This window comes from Mus caroli, unplaced genomic scaffold (genome assembly GCF_978045245.1).
Source record: "Mus caroli unplaced genomic scaffold, Mus_caroli_1 scaffold_1, whole genome shotgun sequence".
Lineage (NCBI taxonomy): Eukaryota > Metazoa > Chordata > Mammalia > Rodentia > Muridae > Mus > Mus caroli.
The window spans coordinates 182,791,211-182,811,676 of record NW_028227256.1 but is presented as its reverse complement, the minus strand read 5'-3'; the positions used below and the strand labels follow the sequence as shown (position 1 = coordinate 182,811,676).

General features: G+C 45.4%; 1 protein-coding gene and 1 pseudogene across 2 annotated transcripts in view; one reads left to right on the top strand and one right to left on the bottom strand.

Annotated features, from left to right (window-relative positions):
- Mark1 (microtubule affinity regulating kinase 1) overlaps positions 1-20,466 on the top strand; it is a 108,628-nt gene that overhangs the window by 11,496 nt on the left and 76,666 nt on the right. The gene's annotated exons all lie outside the window — the stretch shown is intronic.
- On the bottom strand, positions 14,791-15,495 carry LOC110306089 (large ribosomal subunit protein eL15 pseudogene; annotated as a pseudogene).

Sequence of the window (20,466 nt, the reverse complement as noted above, 5' to 3'; positions counted from 1 at the left end):
AATATCGTAATAAATTAAGTGTAATTAAATAAAGTGGCCTACTAAACGCACTTCTGTGAGGTGCTTTCTTGTTGAAATCAGGTATGGGCAGAAAGAGAGCTTTCAGCTTTCTGCCCTTCAGTTTTCTGTCTCGTGTTACTAAACCTAGGCCACATCAAGAGCCGATTCGTTGTGCACTGTCTCTATTGTTTACTCACCACAGAAAAGCTTGCCCTGTTAGAAATCAGCGCGCTCAGTTTTCTAGTGTGCATCATCTGTAAGGTACTTCATACGCAGTTTGTGAGTCGCTGTTCTTATGGGCGTCCATTATTAAACAGTTTAGTTTAGAGGCCCTAGAGCTAAAGTTGAGAGGTTATGCTGTAACCATTGTCAGACTTTAGCCTTGTTCTAGACTTGCCTGTTGTCAACTCTCTTCCTCATTCAAATGGGGTGCATACCAGTGTTGCTTCTGTATATTTCCTAAATTAATATTTTCTATAGTTTATTAATGATTTAATGAACCAAAGTCCATTTTCATTTATTACCAGTGTGATGAGTTTATGAGGGGAGATTGTTTCTAATTCACCTCCTGATCTCTCAACACCGACCACGTGTTCTTAGAGCGTTTCTAGTTTAAGGCCCGGGGATACTTCCCCAACCTTCCTGCTTCAGGCATCCACTCAAAAAGCACTGGTTCGTGTGCCCATGGAGACTGCACAGGTCCGCCTTTCATTGTAGACATTGTGAGGGATTGTAGCCAGTGGCTTCAGCAAGTAGAGAGGCAAAAGTGATGACTGTCTTTTCACGAGCAGAGACAGCAATAGAGAATGCCAGGCCCTTGGCTGGTTTGGAGGCTACCCAGGAGCTGCATGAGGCACCTGGGGCTCCCAGATGAAAGGGGCTAAGGAAGAATCCACCTTCTTCCCTCCATTTTCCCAGCTCTGTGTGGCTAGCCATGGAGACTGGATACCACGTGGAAATCAAAGACCAGACACACCCAAACAATAGGCGAGCCCCCACGGTGCCCTTGGTGCCTTGGCCCTCTTATCTGCTCAGGCTAAGGAGTAAACAGCCTAGGCACTGCCCAGGATCTTCATGACCTGTTGGGAAAGGTCATGGTGACAGGGTTAGCATGGCTGCCTTCCTCTGGGGTCAGAGGTGCAGCTTGCACTGCCTGAAAGAGGTTTTCTTCTATTGCCTTTTCTATTCACTTCATCATAATTGAAAATGGTTAGGAGACAAAAGCAATGAAACCCGAGCGAGCCCTGCTCTGGAGGACTCAGCCCAGAGGGAGCAGGGCACAGAGGTAAAAGCAAGCGCAGTAGAAGCTACAGCTTCTCCCAGTCATGTGACTGAGGAGAACCGAAGGCAAGGGCTGCTGGAGTCACAGTGCTGAGAAGGAGGAGGGGACAGGGCAGGAGGCAGAGCCGCATGTATTTAGAAAGGGAGAGGGCTGGACAGAGAGTAGAGGGTCCCAATATCCTTAGCAAGAACTAGTCCAGAAGCCACCCAACCCTGAGGAGGGTTTAGTGGAAGGTCAGCTTGTTCAACTTGTAGACTTGGAGCCTCTGTGCCATGAACATCCCAGACTTGAAATCCTGCAGACTGCTCTGTCGCTGCCGCCGCCCACCGCCCATGGAAAACCTTCACTAGCATTCTTTCCCTTTACAGAGACCCTTTGGACCTGGGAAACAGGCTTGGGGAAGAGTCACTGTCCGTGACAGCTTGACCAGGACAGTTGGGCCTCTCCAAGCTACCTCAGCTAGGTCTTCTGTGTCTGCCCTGTATTTGCAGGTCAGCCTTGGCACAGGACTCCACACTAGACACTAGTGAACGCTACTCAGGATCTGACGGAGTAGTGTGTCCTTCCTGCGCTGTCTTCTTAGTCGTCTTCCGTGCCCTCAACCCTTCTTGCTCCCATTGAGCAAAGCCTTTCTTTCACAGTGTAGTACTGAAGTATCTTTGGATAAAGTCTTCCTCATTGTTTTTTCTTTTTAAAACATTTCTTTTATTTTTGAGATTATAATACAATCGCGCCATTTCCTTTCCCCTGTCCCCCCTTCAGACCCTCCCACACACCCCTCTTTGCTGTCTTTCAAATTAATGGATTCTTTTTCATTAATTGTTGTGATATGCATATGTGTGTGTGTGTGTACATCCTTAAATGTAATCTGCATACTATTACTCGAATGTTTGTTTCCAAGTCTGATCATTTGGCATTAGATAAGATGCCTTCCCTAAGTAAGGTTATTTTCTGCTCTTCCCTAAGTAAGGTTATTTTCAGAAACATAAGAATTGAATACATTTTTCTTTGCCATTAGTTAAGAGACGATTCCCATTTCATAATGGAATCCCAAATAGGTCTCACTGTAGTGGTGTGTATTAGGAGCAAGGTTGGAGAACCCCTAGCCACTTTCAGTCACTTAGTGCTCAGAAGGAAGTTTCTGTGGGCTTAAAAATGAAGACAAGCTGATATCAAGGGACTGTGATTTTAACCTTCCTATTGCTGTGACCTTCTAATATAGTGCCTCATGGTGCCTTATGGTGATCCCCAACCATCAAATTATTTTTGTTGCTACTTCATAGCTGCAATTTTGCTACTGTTATGAGTTGTAATATAATGTAAATATCAGTGTTTTGTGATAGTCTTAGGCAACTCCTGTGAGAGGGTTGTTTGATATCAAAGTTTGAGGACCACTGGGCTAGAAAGGGTTAATGCATGCCAAAGCTGGTGACGGTGCTGTCAGCCTTTCTGCTTTTAGCCTGTTGAATACGGGCAACCTAGGAGGAAGATTGTGTACTTACTGCTTTTTCTGAGTTGGACTGTGTTTATAACACTATCTCTTATCTTCGTTTAATTTAAGAGTGGCATCCTTGCTTTTCAAGGGCAGTTTCCCAGTCTGTTTTCCACAGAAATCAGGAAGCTGGGATGCAAATGGATTGGCGGCTAGTTTCTCTCCAACAAGTCACATAACTTTGTTCTCTTGAGGCTCTTGCCTCTCATTTGGGTCCATACTTAGAAACTATCTTGCACATTTCACAGAAATGCTGTATAACCAAATAGCAGTACTAATTGGTGTTATTGGTCCATCCTGATTCTTTATGTATAACTACTTGAATCACCCAATTAGAAAGAAATGTATGTACCAGGGCACACTTGTTTAAACTGAGGCTTAGTGTTGGCAGTGGAACCCAGAGCCTCAGGCATGCTATGTCAGTGCTTTGTCCTGAGTCACAGTACCTAAAACACACCTAAGAAGGAACATCTGGAATATAGACAGCTGCCTCACCTACCCCTCTACCCTCTTCTCCAGGAGAGGAGGGAAACAAAATGGTGAGAGAGTAAGAAGGAGGAGGTGGCTGTGTTCCCAAGATCCAGTCTTACTTGCCTTGCTGATTCTACTGTGATGTAATCTGGGACAGGCTTTCGAACCGAACTGTGACTTTAGTTAAGTCTGTTCTACATGTAATGATGCACTCTTTGAGACCAAGGATTGCCCCCTCAATCAAGCAGTGGTGACCACAGTTGGCAGAACTGCCCTTGCTGCTTTAGAAACAGCCAGAACACAGCAGGGAAGTACCTTCTCCTTCTCACACGTGCATGTGTGCTGTGTACAGAATATCTATGCTGGAAATGCCCGGTAAATGCATGCAATTAATCTCTACTTGTGTGCTGGAAATAATGAAGGATTTAAAGATCTAAGGTAGCGTCACGTAGACACATTTAAAAATGTTTTAGCACAAGCAGGGCGGGACACTGTAGCAGTGCATGTGTCACAGCACACACGATGTCAGAGGACAGTTTGTGTGAGGTGCTGCTCTCCTCCTGTCACTCTGGTCGGTGCTAGGAGTTAAACTCGGGCGAGACACAATACTTACCTCTAAAGTTCTGGTTATTGTTTTTTGTGAACTTCCAAGGCATGCTGGGTAGAGACCTCTTTCACTGTGTTCGTGTACATAGTTAAAGTCACCAACGGAAATTCCAGGACATTAAAAAATGATGTGCACGTTGAATAATTATTGGATTTGGTAGATTAGCTTAATGTAAGTGAATTGAAGGTCCTAGAATAAAATTTTGACTGTTCTAGTGTTAATCAAATATAATGATTTAAAGAAAAAAAAAAACACCTTACAATTTCAGAGGTGAATCTGCTGTAACACTTTGGTACTGTGGGAATAAAACCATGAGGAAGTTTGCGAGGGAATTTAACACCATATTTTTAGAATTAATTTAGGCAGATGTGTTCATTTATTCTCTGGAGACTTGGTTGTATAAACTTCACTGTCTCCTGGCAGGCTGTGGTGAGTGAAGACCTCCCAGAGGAACAGTTTGGCTAACAGTCCAGGAATAGCTGGGAGAGGAGCCTCTAAACTACAAACTCACCCTAGTAGCTCCCTGATGTCAGCCTGAGGGCTGGCCTGAGGAGACCAGAGAGAGTGGCTCTCAGGAATTCCTTGGTCTGTAAAAGCTAGACCCTGGTAACCTGGAGAAGTCACTTCCTTATGCCACAGGCTTAAGGGGAATCAGAGAGCCTGTCTCCTCAAGTATTGTGGGCTGTGAACCCACATAGAATACATAGAACCTCTGTAAGCTGCTGCTGCTGGTGGTGGTGGTGGTTGTATTACAGTTCCTACACTGAGACAAAGGTTGGACATGTAAACATGTCAGCATTTCACTGTATCTGTCTCAGGGTGACAGGATTATACATCATCTTCATTTTTAAAGAAATTTTGATTTTTTGCATCCTGAGTTTACATTACTTTGAATACCAAAAAGGCATTAAATATAATATGAACTGTAACTCTCTGGTTTGCTGATGCTTCATTGAATGTAGGAGAGTCAAAGTGGAAGTTCAGTGGCTGGAGCAGGGAAGTCAAGTCTTCTATAGAGGAGAGTTGTGGGGTGCAAGGACAGCCTTGGTGGGAACAGGTGCACCTGGGTTCTTATGTGATGCTTAAGAGCCCACACTTTATAGAGCAAACACCTCTGTGTTTATTAGCGTCTGACAATAAGGTGTGTGACTTTAGGCACATTTCCTTCCTGAGGGTAAGGCACACCCAACTGGATGGCTGTATGTAACACACTTTTCAATAGTAAGTACTTAACACGGGAACCAGAGAATTGGAGAACCAGAACCAAGGTAAAGAGAGTCAGTTGCTGATGAGTGTACCTCCCCTTGCCCCAAATCCTTGTTTCTCCACACTTGCCTTTCCCCGTATGTTCTTCATATAAACCATGTTTGTGAATGGTTTGTATATGTTCGGGCCAGGGAGTGGCACTATTAGAAGGTGTGGCCCTACTGGAGTAGGTGTGTCACTGTAGGTGTGGGCTTTAACACCCTCATTCTAGCTGCCTGGAAGTTGGTATTCTGTTAGCAGCCTTCAGATGAAGATGTAGAACTCTCAGCTCTGACTGTGCCTTGCCTGCCCGGATGCTGCCATGTTCCCACCTTGGTAATAATGGACAGAACCTCTGAACCTGTAAGCCAGCCCCAATTAAATGTTGTCCTTATAAGAGTTGCCTTGGTCATGGTGTCTGTTCACAGCAGTAAAATCCTAAGACAGAAGTTTGTACAGAGACCAAGATATTGCTGTGATAGGCCTGACCATGCTTTTGTTTGGAAGAATGTGGATTTTGGGGGGACTTTGGATTTGGAAAGCCATGGAATGTTTTAAGTGGGGTTCAGTGAGCCATCCTAGTAGGACTATGGAAGACTTTGTTGCTGTGAGCGACTTGAGCTGTGCAGACCTGGCCCAAGAGGTTTCAGGAGAGGAATGTCTGTATGTGGTATAGAGACTGTTTTTGTGGTATTTTGGTGAAGAATGTAGCTGGTTTTTGCCCTTGTCTGGAGAGTCTACCTGAGGCTAAGGTAAAGGGATTTATATTAATTGCATTGACAAAGGAGGTCTAAAAAAAAAAAAAAAAGCCTAGCAGAGACTTTGTTCTCTGGTTAAGTCTGATGAAGAGCATTTTGAACAAACATAGCAAGCTTAGAAAGGAAAAATATAAAATGTGTGGTTCGAGTATTAAAAGGGCACCAGGAAGTGAAATGCTGAATCCTGTATTCTAGGAGATAGCACATTAAGGGAATGGGACTTTGGGGCAAGATACTACCCCCGCTAAATTTAGATCCAGGCATGGCCATACACACCTTTAATCCCAGAAGATAAAGCCAAAGATCTCTGAGTTCAAGGCCAGCCTGGGACAGAGCAAGTTCTAGGTGAAGAAAAACTTAAATCCAGGTCTGGTGGACCACACCTTTAATCTCAGTGTTTAGGAGACAGGCATGCAGATCTCTGAGTTCAAAGTCAGGCTACAGAGCAAGTCCCAGGACAGCCAAGCTTAGGCAGTGAAGGAGCTGGAAAAGAGGAAGCTGGTGATAATGTAATATGAGGACCATGTTCCAGCTCCTGCAAGTAGCAGAACTCGGCAGGTTTGGCCTCGTGGCTCTGGCTTTAGAGTCAAAATAGAAGGGACTACTGGGGCAATTGATGCTGGTTAGCTGGAGCTAAGAAATTAGTGGTGATTAAGAAGAGACCAGCACCACTGAGGTGACATCTTCTGGGAAGTGTTTTTTTGAGAGCACAAAGAGTTGTGTTCCAGAGACAGCCAAGGTTGAACCTCATGCTGCAGCTGTATTTGATAATGTGTAAGAGTCATGCAGGTGGTACTGGTTTTGAAGGCATGAAGGGGTCACAAAGAGCAGCTGAGACTTGGCATTGTGAGAAGCCATGGAAAGCCACTGGCAAAGGTACAGCCTCAGTTGTAGTTGATGGCCCGGGACTAAAGGGACCATGCAAAGGAGTTGAGGCTTGTTGCCATGAAGAAAGCCTATTGGTGAAGCCTAGTTGCAGCAGAAGACCGCAGCATATTGCAGATGCCAGTACCATGGGATGATCACCAAGAACAGCAGCAGCAGTGGAGTGGATCAACCTGAGCTTAGAGTGCTACAAGGGGGCAGAGCTGGAGAAGTGACACCAGCCCTTTGAAGGAGCCCAGAAGATCATGTGTGGATTCCCAGACATTGAAACAAGAAGCTGTAATATTGAAGTTGCCTAGGAAACCCCAAGATGTTTGAGATGCCAAATCTGTGGGCTATCTGCTGAGGAAAGCTGCTAACAGGGAGTGGAACCAGCCCAGGAGAAAGAAGTTTGTTGCAATCATCAAAGATAAAAAAGGAGTTGGAGATATGAAGAGCACCTTGAAATCAGACATTGAGATTTAGAGTTTGGAGTTTGCCCAGATGGTTTCCTGCCTTGCTTTGGGGATTACAGTTAAGTAATCAGATGAATCTCAGAAGAGACTCTGAACTTTGAACTTTGAACTTTTAACATTGTTGAGACTGCTATAGACTATGGGGACTTTGGAAGTTGGACTAAATGTACTTTTTAAATTATGCTATGGCTAGGTATAACCCCCATAGACTCATGTGTTTGAAAAGCCTGTGGAGGCCAGGGAATGGAACATGATGGTTTGTATGTGCTTGGCCCAGGTAGTGGCACTATTAGAAGTGTGGTCCTGTTGGAGTAGGTGTGTCACCATGGGTGTGGGCTTTAAGACCCTCATCCTAGCTGCCTGAAAGCCAGTCTTCCACTAGCAGCCTTCAGATGAACATGTAGAACTCTCAGCTCTGTCTGCGTTATGTCTGCCTGGATGCTGCCATGTTCCCACCTTGATGATAATGGACTAAACCTCTGAACCTGTAAGCCAGCCCCAATTAAATGTCGTCCTTATAAGAGTTGCTTTGGTCATGGTGTCTGCTCACAGCAGTAAACCCTAGCTAAGACACTGCTCCTCTGCTGAGTACAAATTCATTTGATTTGATCACTGCTTTAAGCTTGTGGGATCCTACAGAGACATCCTTGATTTCACTGGACCCCCATGCCAAAACAGAACTTACAGGCTGAAGTTAATTTTGATAGTGTCACATGTGTACTAGAATCTAATGTTTTTCTCCTGCCAGGCTTTCTGAATCATCTTTCTAGTTTTACTCCTTAGGAATTGTTGGTAATAGCTGATGAACAAGGTTTAGGGGCTAGTGTGAGAAACTGTTTATTTGTATTCTGTGTGTATCTTGCTTCTTCTTAAAGCAATATATTTCTCCTCTGTTTTCTAAAAAAATATTTGAAGAATTTTTTAATTAGGGAAGATTAATTTTATCTTAGTCAAGTTTATGTAACAGCATAGTAATGACATATGGAAGTCTGACATACATTAATGCATTGGAATTCAGAATTCAGGGAAGTGGGGGCCTATGAGTGATATAGAATAAGGTTTCCCTGTGGGATTGTACATGCATGGTTTGGGGGAAGGTTAAGCATTCTGTGAATAATTGCTGCTTCACACGCAGGTATTAGGCGGCTAGACCTCAGGGCCAGGGCTCAGAAAGGCAAGATGGATGAGGTGAGGGAGATTCAGTCCACGTGGGGATCTGCAAGGCCACACTGGGACAGGTCTGCCCACCGCTTTCTGTCTAAGACAGCACCTGTGCAGGGTGACTGAGTTACCTGCAGGTCATCAATGAGAGGGAGCTGGGGCACTGTGTGGCCTGGCCACTGCACATGTATGTGTGAGCTGGTATGACAAGCCTGCACATCAGCTATGTCAGACACTGCAGCTGTGTCTGGCCCTGCACTGGCCTTTAGCACCTATGAATGCTACCATTCTCATCTCTGCCTTCCAAATCTTGTGTAAATGTCTCCTGTGGCCTGTTCTAACCCAGGACCACAGGGAGGAAAGAATTCTGGGAAACTGAGTTCTAGTTCTACTCAGTCAGCACACTAGAAACCATAATAGCCTATCCCTTGTCAATTTGGACATCTTTTGAAAGTATGGAATGTCTCTACATTTCTCTAAACCAGATTTAATTTGCCAATAATGACAACAGCAAGATTATTCTTTTGCCTACCATGAAGCAGTGGTTTTAAATAACAAAAGATATCCTAATTCTTCCATAAAACGAAGCTAAGGAGTTCTAATGTTAACACTTTAACTTAGATGGTAGGGAAATGGGAAGGAGAATTTTAAACAAAGAAAGAAAAGAATTTGTACTCAGATACATTCATAGCAAAGTAAGGAAAAACCATCTTGGAGCCCTTGTTTCTGTGTCAGTCGTGTGGTCACAGGTAGATTTGTAAACATTCTTCTGCTACTAAGACCACATTTCTTGGGCTCAGCAGATTGTCCACTGGTTATAGTTCCTTGCCTGAGGGAGTGAACACACTCATTCCTCAGGGGTCTGTGCCATCAGAATTCTTGCTTATCTTGGCTTGATATAAATTTCCATTTACTGAGTTCAGGACTTGAGAGCAGGATGAGGGGCCCACTGGAGCCTCTTCATGTAAGATGTACTCCACATACAGGTGTTCTGCGGCAGAGCTCAGTTCCCTCCTGACAGTCAGGATCGGTCATTCCAGCTAATAGAGTAAACTTCATTGCCTGTTGATTCCCTGTCACAGAGAAATCTCAGCTGTAGCTCAGTGGACCATTGCTCTGATGTCTGATAGACACACCCTGTCCAGAATTACCCAGAATTATAGTGATCTGTGAGGGTCATCATTACAGGAGCTACCCCTAATATGCTGCCTTAGTTCTTGCCTGAAGATGTTGGACAGGACACATAGCACCATGCATCGGTTATAGATTCGGAATACATTTTGCATCTCAGAGATGCTATCCCAGCTCTGCAAGGCTTTGTCACTGAGCTGGCATTGTAACACAGTCTCCAGGAGGCCATTCCAGTGTTTTATCAAGCCAGCTGCATCAGAGTTACAAATCGAGGGATGAAGTGAGACTGGTGATTTCTCCAAACATGAGCTCATTTTCATGCTTCATCTGCTGCAAAACACATTTTTTGCTTAAATTAAAAGCAGTGCTGTGATAGTGGAAACACCACAACGGGAAGTTTTACTCTGTATGTCTTCCAGCAGAGGGTTTGTAGTAATACCGTGGAAAGAAGACAAGTCCTTATCTATAGAAAACGTCTACCCAGTAAGGATGATGAGGATAGATAAAGGTCTGTCACAGCACAACAACAGTTAGTGTGCCAGCAGGTCAGCCATAACACCATTTCCCCATCCCCACAATGTATGGTGCTGTTTGGGGAGCCTAGTGTTGTTCTGTGCCTTTGACAGATGAGCTTTGGAGAATGCTCGTCTATCTTGCTAGGCCCACAGAGCTTCAACTCTGTTACCTGGGCTACTTTATGGTCAAGGATGGGTAGATAGAGAAAGGTGGCTGATGTGCTGGGTGTGAATCACTTTTGAAGACTGCTGTAGATGGGACACAGTTATGCCCACATGCGCTCATTCCTGGACATTGTTTATATTTGATTTTCATTAATTTAAAAATAATTTTTACCTTCTAAGTCTGTGGTTGTTCAACAAAGCCATTAGTACCAATCTCTGAACCCCTAAAGGTTCATACTTCATATTCTGTTTATTTGTAAGAAAACAACCAAGCATGTGTAACATTCTAAGAGCGGCTTACTGGGTAATTTTGCCTCCATGGTTTCTCCTACAATGAGACTTTAGTATTGGCTACAGTGTCCTACCTGTCTATATTTTGGGCAGCAGGGGTAGAGTGGCAGGTATCAGTATAATGTACGAAACCAATTATAAACAAGGCTTAAATTTCTCTTTATGCTGTGACTTGGTCATAGAAAACTTCCCAGTGAAGCTGTAGATGTGGATTTTGACCCAACAGGAACCATTATAGAATAGCAGGTCAGGGCATCTGTGCCTATAGAGCCTGCTCAAGCCCTCATATATACTCTGTCTGTTTGACACGAAACATTGCTTGAGATGCTCTGTTTTTGACTGGACAGTCAGATGAGCCCCAGGGCTTAATGGTGAAGCCTGCAGTGAATAGTACATGGGTGGCCTGTGGTCAACTGATGAATCTCTACTGCTCTCCAGAAGCAAGCCAGGAACAGTGCTAGTTATAATCCTGAAAGACACACTCCAGGAATGCTGTCATCTCTAAAGTTTCAACCCCCGCCCCCCCCCCCCCCCAAGTACAGTCCTTGAAGGTTAAAATGCTGAATGTTCATCCTAAGAGCTGAAATCCCCAAACTGCATTTCCCATTGGGGAAACGTATTGACAGTAGGAGCAGAAATAAGCATTCTAGGGAGAGGTTTGTGATCTCTGCATGTGGGAAGGATGCAGAGTGGTGGGCAGGATGGGCCTAGCCCCGCTGATGTCTGCAGGAACTGTCGGTGAATCAAAGCTGCATACACCTCGACGAGGCTAGCACAGTGACTTCCGGGCAGGATGGGCCTAGCCCCGCTGATGTCTGCAGGAACTGTCGGTGAATCAAAGCTGCATACACCTCGACGAGGCTAGCACAGTGACTTCCGGGCAGGATGGACCTAGCCCCGCTGATGTCTGCAGGAACTGTAGGTGAATCAAAGCTGCATACACCTCGACGAGGCTAGCACAGTGACTTCCGGGCAGGATGGACCTAGCCCCGCTGATGTCTGCAGGAACTGTAGGTGAATCAAAGCTGCATACACCTCGACGAGGCTAGCACAGTGACTTCCGGGCTGGTTGGACCTAGCCCAGCTGATGTCTGCAGGAACTGTAGGTGAATCAAAGCTGCATACACCTCGACGAGGCTAGCACAGTGACTTCCAGGCTGGTTGGAACACACTTTCAGGAAGGTGAGACAGGAAGACATTGCTGCTGTTTGTTACCAGTATTGTCTTCATCAACTTTGTGATCTGTACCCAGCGAGTGTGGTGGAAAGCAATGGAAGTGCAAGTTCTGAGGGGCAGCCATGTCCCTCAGAGGAGCTGCTGTCCATCAGGTGTATAGCCTCAAGGTGCAGTTAGTGACAGGGAGCCTCCGCCAGGGCTTTGCTGCCATCTACACGGTAGCAGTGCATGTGCAGCTGCCATGTGCTTTGTGTGCCAGGGTTTCTTCAGCTTTGACTTTGTCGCTGTAGTTCTTGCTCTACTGTCTTAAGTTGTTGGCCAGGCTGAGTGTCTCATCCTCACATCATTTCCAGTGCTGGTGGTATAAATTGTATGAAGCTATTTGTAGAATTCTAATTTCTTTTTTCTATTACTGTTGTTTTGCAAATTTGGGACATTTTATTTTATTTTATGTATTCACCATTGCTCTCTTCAGACACACCAGAAGAGGGCATCCGACCCCACTGCAGATGGTTGTGAGCCACCACGTGGTTGCTGGGAAGTGAACTCAGGACCTCTGGAAGAGCAGCCAGTGCTCTTAGCCACTGAGCCATCTCTCTGGCCCAAATTTGCAATCTTAAAAGTCCATTTTCCTGTTGACTTTGTGCGTAAGTGTTGTGTGTACTAAAAGCCTGGAAACTTCCTCAACAAATGAAAGGCATCCTTATTGTCCATCTGCTTTTGTGAAAGAGAAAGATCTTGAGATATGGATGCTTTGGGCCCATTTGGGGGCTTGTTGGATCTCTTCAAGAAGACAGTTTGTCACAGTGTTTCAAGCAGATCTGGTTAGAAGACTGGTCCACACAATTGCCAGTGGTAGTGGCATGTGTATACACTACTTACGAATAATAAGATTGAGCTAGTTAGGACTATTATGCTTGTGTAACTCACTAGTCTCCTGGAGTACTTTTACTTTAAAAATGCATGCTAATATTGCCTTTTGATTGTGCAGAGTGGCCTATGGAATCGTGGGTGCATGGGTGCATGCATGGGTGCATGCATGGGTGTGTGGGTGCATGCGTGGGTGTTTCCGTGAGGACGCATGTGGACACCAGATGCTGAGGTTGACATCCTCCTGTATTGTCTCCCACCTTACCTTTGAGACAGTGCCTGTCACTGACCTAGCACTTGCTGTGAGTTAGGCTGGCTGGCCAGGGAGCTCTGGGCTCTGCCTGTCTGCAGGTCCCCATGCTGGGACTGCAGGTGCCTGTGGTCACACTTAGCTTTCTCTGTGGATGCCTGGGGCTCTGAACTGAAGGCCCCAGTAACACTGTATGCACTAAGCTCTCTCCTCAGCCCAGTGTAGTCTTTTAAAATTGTTTCTCAGATAACTCGCCTTTCATTGTAAATAAGTATTTCTTTAAAGAAAAAAAAAATACTTAAACTCTTCCCCAGTATTGTATTACTAGGATTTTGATATTTTGAGAATTTAGACTTTAGGAATTTTGATCTTTTAGGACTTCAACATTGTGGATTGTGGCATTCCAGGTTGTGTTTGGGAGGTTTACGGCCCATACCTCAGTGCCTGTTTGCTAACAGAGAACTCCAAAAGCCTGAGGCTCTGAGCTTTCAGTCACTCCTTCAGTGACTCAGTAGCCTCGGGCTCCTTCAGCCTGAGTCTACAGTGGGCGCCCGTCTGCCATTGACATTTGCTTGAAGCCCCATCTAGCTTTCAGGTTCAAGAGCACAGCCTCCCCATGACAGCTTAGGCTTGTCACAAAGTGCTGCCGTTCCAGCCTCCTTTTAAGACCGGCAGACTTAGGTTACCTGCATTGTAGAACTTGATCTTATCACAGCACAGATGATGCCTGCTTGGGACAGACAGCCCAAGTGCAGCCGCACACAGGCCCCTGGGTTCTGAGGTTTGTGCTTCTCTCCATTCTTACAGCGTGTCTTGGATTGCTATGTACTGTTTGCCAGATCCTGTCAGTATGGCAAAATGGACTAGTATTGGAATCAGTGCTTCTCAGTTGCGGAAATCTTGCCTCCTGAGGGATATCTGATGATGTTTGGAGACATCTTTGTTATTCCAAGTGGGAGTGGAGAACTACCGGCATCTAGTGGGCAGGAGCCTTTGTCCAGAGAGGCACAGGGCAGTCTCTGTGAGAATGATGTGGTTTGGAACTCCTGCATGCTGAGGGGGAATAGCTGTGGACTAGACGGTAGTGACGTAGGCTGGAGATTGTGATAGCTATGAGGAAGATCCCGAGGGCGGCAAAGCTTCACTTGTTCTTTACTGACACGCACAGGGGACAGCACTCAGGTCAGCAGCTACATGCAGGGTGCCAGCGTAGATTGACTTGATCCAAGAAGGAGACCACATATAGAACAGCAGGTGTGAGTGGAATTAACACAGCTTAAGGTGTTGAAAACATATTATCTCAGATTCATCTGTGCTCTACACAGGTCAAACAGGAGATTGGGAGGTGAGATGGATTAACCGTCCTTCCATCTCCCACCCCCCCCTCACCCCCACCCCCGTGCGTGCTCTGCTGCTGGGGACTAAATCTAGGACCTGAGGCTCGCTACAGAGTTATTTCTCCACTGAGCTAAATTCTAGATTCTTTACAGGACAGGACTCTGCATGCAGTCAGTCTGCCCAGTATTGCTTGTGGCTTCCTATTTGAGTAAGGCACGGGTGCTCTGACCACCTCTACCTGTCCTCTCCTAGTACAATAGCCCTGAGGTCATAGGCCAGAGAATGGTTATTTAGATCTGGCAAGCTCGGAGTCCATGCTGTTCAGAACTGGGAAAGTAACCACAGGCGGGGCTTGGGAACCACTAGTTTCACCATGATCCTGACCTGGGCTACAAACACTCTTGCCCTTGACTTCCAGAAGCAACTGAACTAGCCAGGAGAATGCAGTGGAGTTTAGGGTCTGCAGGAATTGTTAATTTGGAGATAATTTGGATTTCCTGCTATATCCCTATGCGTAATTTCCCCACTAAATGGCCACACTTCTCTCTCCGGAAAGCTAGGGAGAAGATTTACAGTTTATTTTTGGGGTGTATCACAATATCATCCTTCTTTGACTCCCCTTATTTGAAAGACTCCAATCTTTGACTGAGGCTATGTTTTTATTTAACTACTCATACTAAAAGTTACACTGTACAATCTTTTTTTTTTGACTGTCCTAAATCGTTTATTGGATATGAATTTTACAAATATCACGTGTATTAGCGGTAACGGTGGAGCTGGAGAGTATTGCGCCTTCTCCAGGCTGCACGGCGGGAACCACCAATAGTGTGGTGGAACTTGTGGCCCTTTCCAAGGCCACGGCTCTTTCGGCCAGCAGATGTCAGCCCACGCATCTCTCTGTGTTTGTGGACTGGTTTGGTGATCCACTGGGTGTCAGGATTTCTTCTGATAGCTTTATGGAACGGATCAATGAGGATGACCTCAAAAAATTTATATGTGGAATCTTCACCAACTCAGTAGGAATTCAGGACTCTCAAAGCCCCACAATGGCGCCCAGCTCTCTCCTTAGCAACAGACTGAAGGCTTCGGGCAAATTTCAGCTGGTTAACACCATGGTGGACAGGCTTGCCGTAAGTTGCACCCTTAGGAACTGGGCGTTTACGACCACCAGGGCGGACACGAATCCTGTAAATGACATAGCCTTGCTTAGCCTTGTACCCCAGTCTTCGAGCTTTATCAGGCCGGGTGGGGCGGGGAGCCCTGTGCAGCGCAGAGAGCTGGCGGTATTGCCAGCAGCCGACCCTCAGAAGAAAGCGCATCACGTCGGACTGCTTCTTCCTCCATAGCTCCTGGATGTATTTGTATGCACCCATCTTGGCTCACCTGATGGCCGCCGCCAGAGGAAAGGCTACACTGTACAATCTTTATGGAAAGCATCCAGGGGCTGGGCATGGTGGTGCACACCTTTAATCCCAGCACTTGGGAGGTAGAGGCAGGTGGATCTCTGTGAGTTTGAGGCCAGCCTGGTCTACAAAGCAAGTTTCAGAACAGCCAGGGCTCTGTTACACAGAAAAACCCTATTTCAAAAAACAAAACAACAAATCGAGAGGAGGGGAGAGGGGGAAGGGAGAAAGCAAGCAAGCAAGCACAAAGGGATTTATTCTCTGAAAACAGTTCAAAATAATTTGGTCAAATTAAATGCATCTGAATATACATTACTCCTCTTAAAAACAGGTCTGGCTGGGGCTAGAGCGAGGGCTCAGCAGTACATACAACTGGCTGCTTTTCCAGAGGACTCAGGTTAGGTTCCCAGCACTGATATGGTTGAAAACAACCATCTGTAACTCCAGTCCCAAGGCATCTGACACCCTCTTCTGGCCTTTGTGGGCACGAGGCAGACACACATGTGATGCACAGGCATGTATACAGGAAAAGCACCCATACGTATAAACATTTAAGATCAAACAAAAGAAGTTTAGGCTGTCTAGGTGGATCCTAATATTCCATACATGTTCAGAATCGTTGGGAGGGGTTTTTCAGTGTCCACTTTGTTATTTCCTGCCATGCTGCAGAACTCGTTGGTTCTCTGTCCATTTGGCATATAGTTGCAGAGGGACTCAGTGTCATGGCAAGGAAAAATGGCAACAGACAGAAGTGCTGGCCAGGGAAGGAAGGCTGGCTGGTCACATTGCGTCCAGTCAGGAAACAGAATGGACAGGAAGCCCCAGGCTCATTTTTGGTGACCCACTTCTCTGGCAGGGCTTCACCTCCTCAAGGTTCTACAACCTTTCCAGACAGCCAGCAGCTAGGGACCAACTATTCACATACGTGAACATGTGGGAAAGCATGAGAACATGCCACTGTGTCTAGTGTTAGAAGAGACAGCTATGCTAAGACTACCTGTTCCCTTCCAACTCTGGTCCGAGTTCTGTTTGCCCATATCTACACCAGTCCTAAAAGTCGCTCTTGTTACTGTCTGTAAGCTCCTGTTGTTCCTCTCCGGTTTTTGAGTCAACCTATTCCCACCAAGTCCGCCTCTACTGTTTTACTGGCATTAGGCTTGTCAACGTGACCCGACCCAGCAGTTCTGCATGATGCGCAGGTGACTTTTTTATTCCTTTGTTTTCTGCAGCTCCCATTGTACTCTCTGGACTTTGATAGCAGCAGAGTCATTTCCTGGTGGCCGAGACTCCAGGAGTCAGGAGTTAGGTTTGACGCTGTGATGCAGCTTGATGACTGAGTGGTTCTCTAGTATTCTCTGTGTTGTTAATGAACTGTGCAAAGCAAGGACAGCAGCTGAGCTGTGGGGCGTAGGAGAGAGCATGGAATGGAAGGCTTAGAGGTGGGGGAAGCGAGGATGTTTCAAGTACAGAGGTTAGCAAGCGATGGTAAGGCTCTTTTGGGATTTTTTGGTCAAGAAACAAAGCAGAGACACATGTCTCTTTGCATCTGTGTAGAACAGTAAGAGGATGGCTGGGCTTCATTCTGGTGGGGATGGCCAAGCAAGTATGGAAGAGAGAGCAGAGAGCAGGGCTGGAGTGGTGCTCCTGGGAGTGTTTGGTACTCCTGGGGAGTACAGGATCCTAGTGTCTATCTGACTGTGGAAAGGAGATAGGTAGGCAATGCCTTGGTGGGCAAATCCTGGGGTCATGGGGAGACTCACTGGATTAGAAGTTTGGGGGGTTGAAGACAGCTGTGACTGTCCCAGAGTAAGACTCTGTGGGCAAGAGTTACACATGTGAAATGAATGTTCTGCATGCTTTCAGTTTATCTATGGCAGGCGAAGCTAAAGAATCCCAACACAGCCAAGTATTTTTTTCATAGTAGTGGATGCGACAAAGTTTATGTACTTCCTGTGTAAGACCCATGCCATTTTTAAACACACAGAAAATTTTTATTAATGTTTGTATTACAACTGTAGGTCCAGTAGTTTAAAGAAAATTGATCTTTATTAAATGAAGAGACAGGGGCTGGCGAGATGGCTCAGTGGGTAAGAGCACTGACTGCTCTTCCGAAGGTCTTGAGTTCAAATTCCAGCAACCACATGGTGGCTCATAATCACCCCTAATGTGATCTGACGCCCTCTTCTGGTGTAACTGTATTTATGTATAATAAGTAAATCTTTGGGCCAGAGCCAGCAGGGACTGAGTGAGCAGAGTTGACTGGAGCAAACAGGGCCGACTGGAGTGAGGGATTGACCAGAGTGAGCAGAGATCCTAAATTCAATTTCCAACAACCACATGAAGGCTTACAATCATCTGTACAGCTACAGTGTACTCATATACATAAAATAAATAAATAAATCTTTGAAACAAAGGTTAAAAAATTAAAATAAATGAAGAGACAGTTGTTAATGAATAAAGAATAATTCCTCTTCATGTGGAGTTTGGCTAGGTGGCCTTTATGCTCTTTTTGTCTATATTTCTGTGGTCGTTTGAATATGCTTGGCCCGTGGGGAGTGGCACTATTAGGAGGTATGGCCTTATTGGAGGAAGTGTAGCCTTGTTGGAAGAAATGTGTCACCGTGGAGTTGGGGTTTTGAGGTCTCATATATGCTCAGGGCTGCCCAGTGTGATCCAGAGCCTCCTCCTGACTGCCTGCAGAAGTCAGTCCCCTCCTGGCTGCCTTCAGATCAAGATGTAGAACTCTTGGCTCCGCCAGCACCAAGTCTGCCTCCATGATGCCATGATTCCCACCGTGATGACAGTGGACTGATCCTCTGAAACTGTTAGCCAGCCCCAGATAAATGTTTTCCTTTATAAGAGTTCCTTATAAGAGTCATGGTGTCTCTTCATAGCAATAAAACCCAAACTAAGATAGTGTGTCCTAGATTTCAAAATATCATGGACAGATATGACTTGCAAAAAGTAAAAAATAAAAGCCTTTTTGGCTGTGGAACAGCATTGCCAGTTGTTTCTCAAATATTGACGTGTAGGGGGAACTCACTATGACCTCAGTGTACTTACCCTAATATTAAACTGATAGGAGGACATGGTCTCAAAATAAAGAGTGAGCCTTTTAAAAGAGAGCACTCTGCCATCGTGTACTGACATTGTATATGTGTGCATTTATATGTGTGTGTGTATATATATGTGTGTGTATATATATATACACATACACCTGTTCTTCCTGTTTTGTGGAGGACATATATAATCCTCTGTTGCACTGGGACTGTCTTATGTTTGTGAGAACTTCCATAGTAAGCTAGTTTACCTATTATTATTGCCAGCAAAAAATAGTAGTTGAGGTAGAACTTCAGCCATAATGAATTGAAGAATTAAAAGGGTACCTATGAGCTGTGTAAATTTACTGAGGTTTCCAGTAAGCACCCAAGGCCCTTTCCAAACTCCCCCTCCCAATTCTGTAGCATTATGCACCCATTCAGACCTTCCTCATACTGTGTTAGAGATGTGACTTGGGCAGACCCAAACAGTGTGATGAGACAGTACCTGACTGGTAGAGATGGTTTCTCAGTGCCACATCAGCAGAATGTGGTTCTTAAGGTATCCTTCCGTAAGTAGCATGGGGGTGGCACAGTCTTGGAGTCCTAGCACTTGAAAGACTGAGGCAGACCTCTTTGAACTTGAGGCCAGGTTGGTCTACATAAAGATGTCAGTCCTGTCTGGACAACATGAGGTCCTGTCTCAAACTGAGAAAACCAAATGCAACAAATGAAATGCCTGTGTGATGGTTTGCATATTCTTGGGCCAGGGAGTGACACCATTTAGAGGTGTGGCCTTGTTGGAATAGATGTGACCTGGTTGGAGTAGGTGTGTCACTGTGGGTGTGGCCTTAAGATCCTCACCCTAGTTGCCTGGAAGTCAGTCTTCCACTAGCAGCCTTTGGATGAAGATGTAGAACTCTCATGAGGCTCTGCCTGCACCATGCCTGCCTGGATGCTGCCGTGCTCCCACCTTGATGATAATGGACTGAACCTCTGAACCTGTAAGCCAGCCCCAATTAAATGTTGTTTTTTTATAAGACTTGCCTTGGTTGTGGTGTCTGTTCACAGCAGTAAAACCCTAAGACAGCCTGTGATGAACTTTTCAGTGAATCATCTACATCAATGGCAATCCCTAACACCAAAACACAGAGTCCCTTCGAGTAGACGTGAATCAGTGGAGCCCTCGAGTGATGTGAAGAAGACCTGCAAAGATAATGAGGAGAACTGTTTAGAAGTAAAAGGACAGCATGAATGCTAATGCCTGAATGATGAGGTCTAACAGCTGTCCAACGTTCACAGCACCCTCACTCTATTACCTGTGTACTCAGCACAAGTTTGAGTCCTGTTTATGTATGCTGGATATTGTTCCTAGGAATCAGGAATACAGAATAAGTCAGTCAAGATTCCTATTCTTACAGGGGAAGTTAGATTAACACAAGTATATATAGCAGCACACACATAGATAAGTAGGTAGTGTGGGTAGTGCTAAGTTCTGAGAATAGACAGAAGCTGGTGGGGAAGCTCTGAAATGGTGGTCAGAGAAGACATTTGCATTTGGGTGAAGGTTAGCATAAGCTTGGGAATCTGGGGTTGACTGACTTAGAGTGCAGTGGTGTGTGTGTGTGTGTGTGTGTGTGTGTGTGTGTGTGTGTGTGTGTATGTGTGTATGTGCACACGCATGTGCAACAGCTAAGCCTGGTTGGTATTCTTGGCATATTCTGTGTAAAATAGGTTGGCCTGGAATTACTGCAGTTCTCCTGCCTCGGCTTTGCAAATGAAGTTGGTATTTAATGTTCATTTCCCCACTGTGGAAACCTAAGAATACCTACCTTAAAGGACATGCTGGACTGGTAAAGTTCCAAAATCCAAACCAGGTAGCCAAACTTTACACCTCTTTCTCTTTCTTAATTTTTAAAATGTATATTGGTGT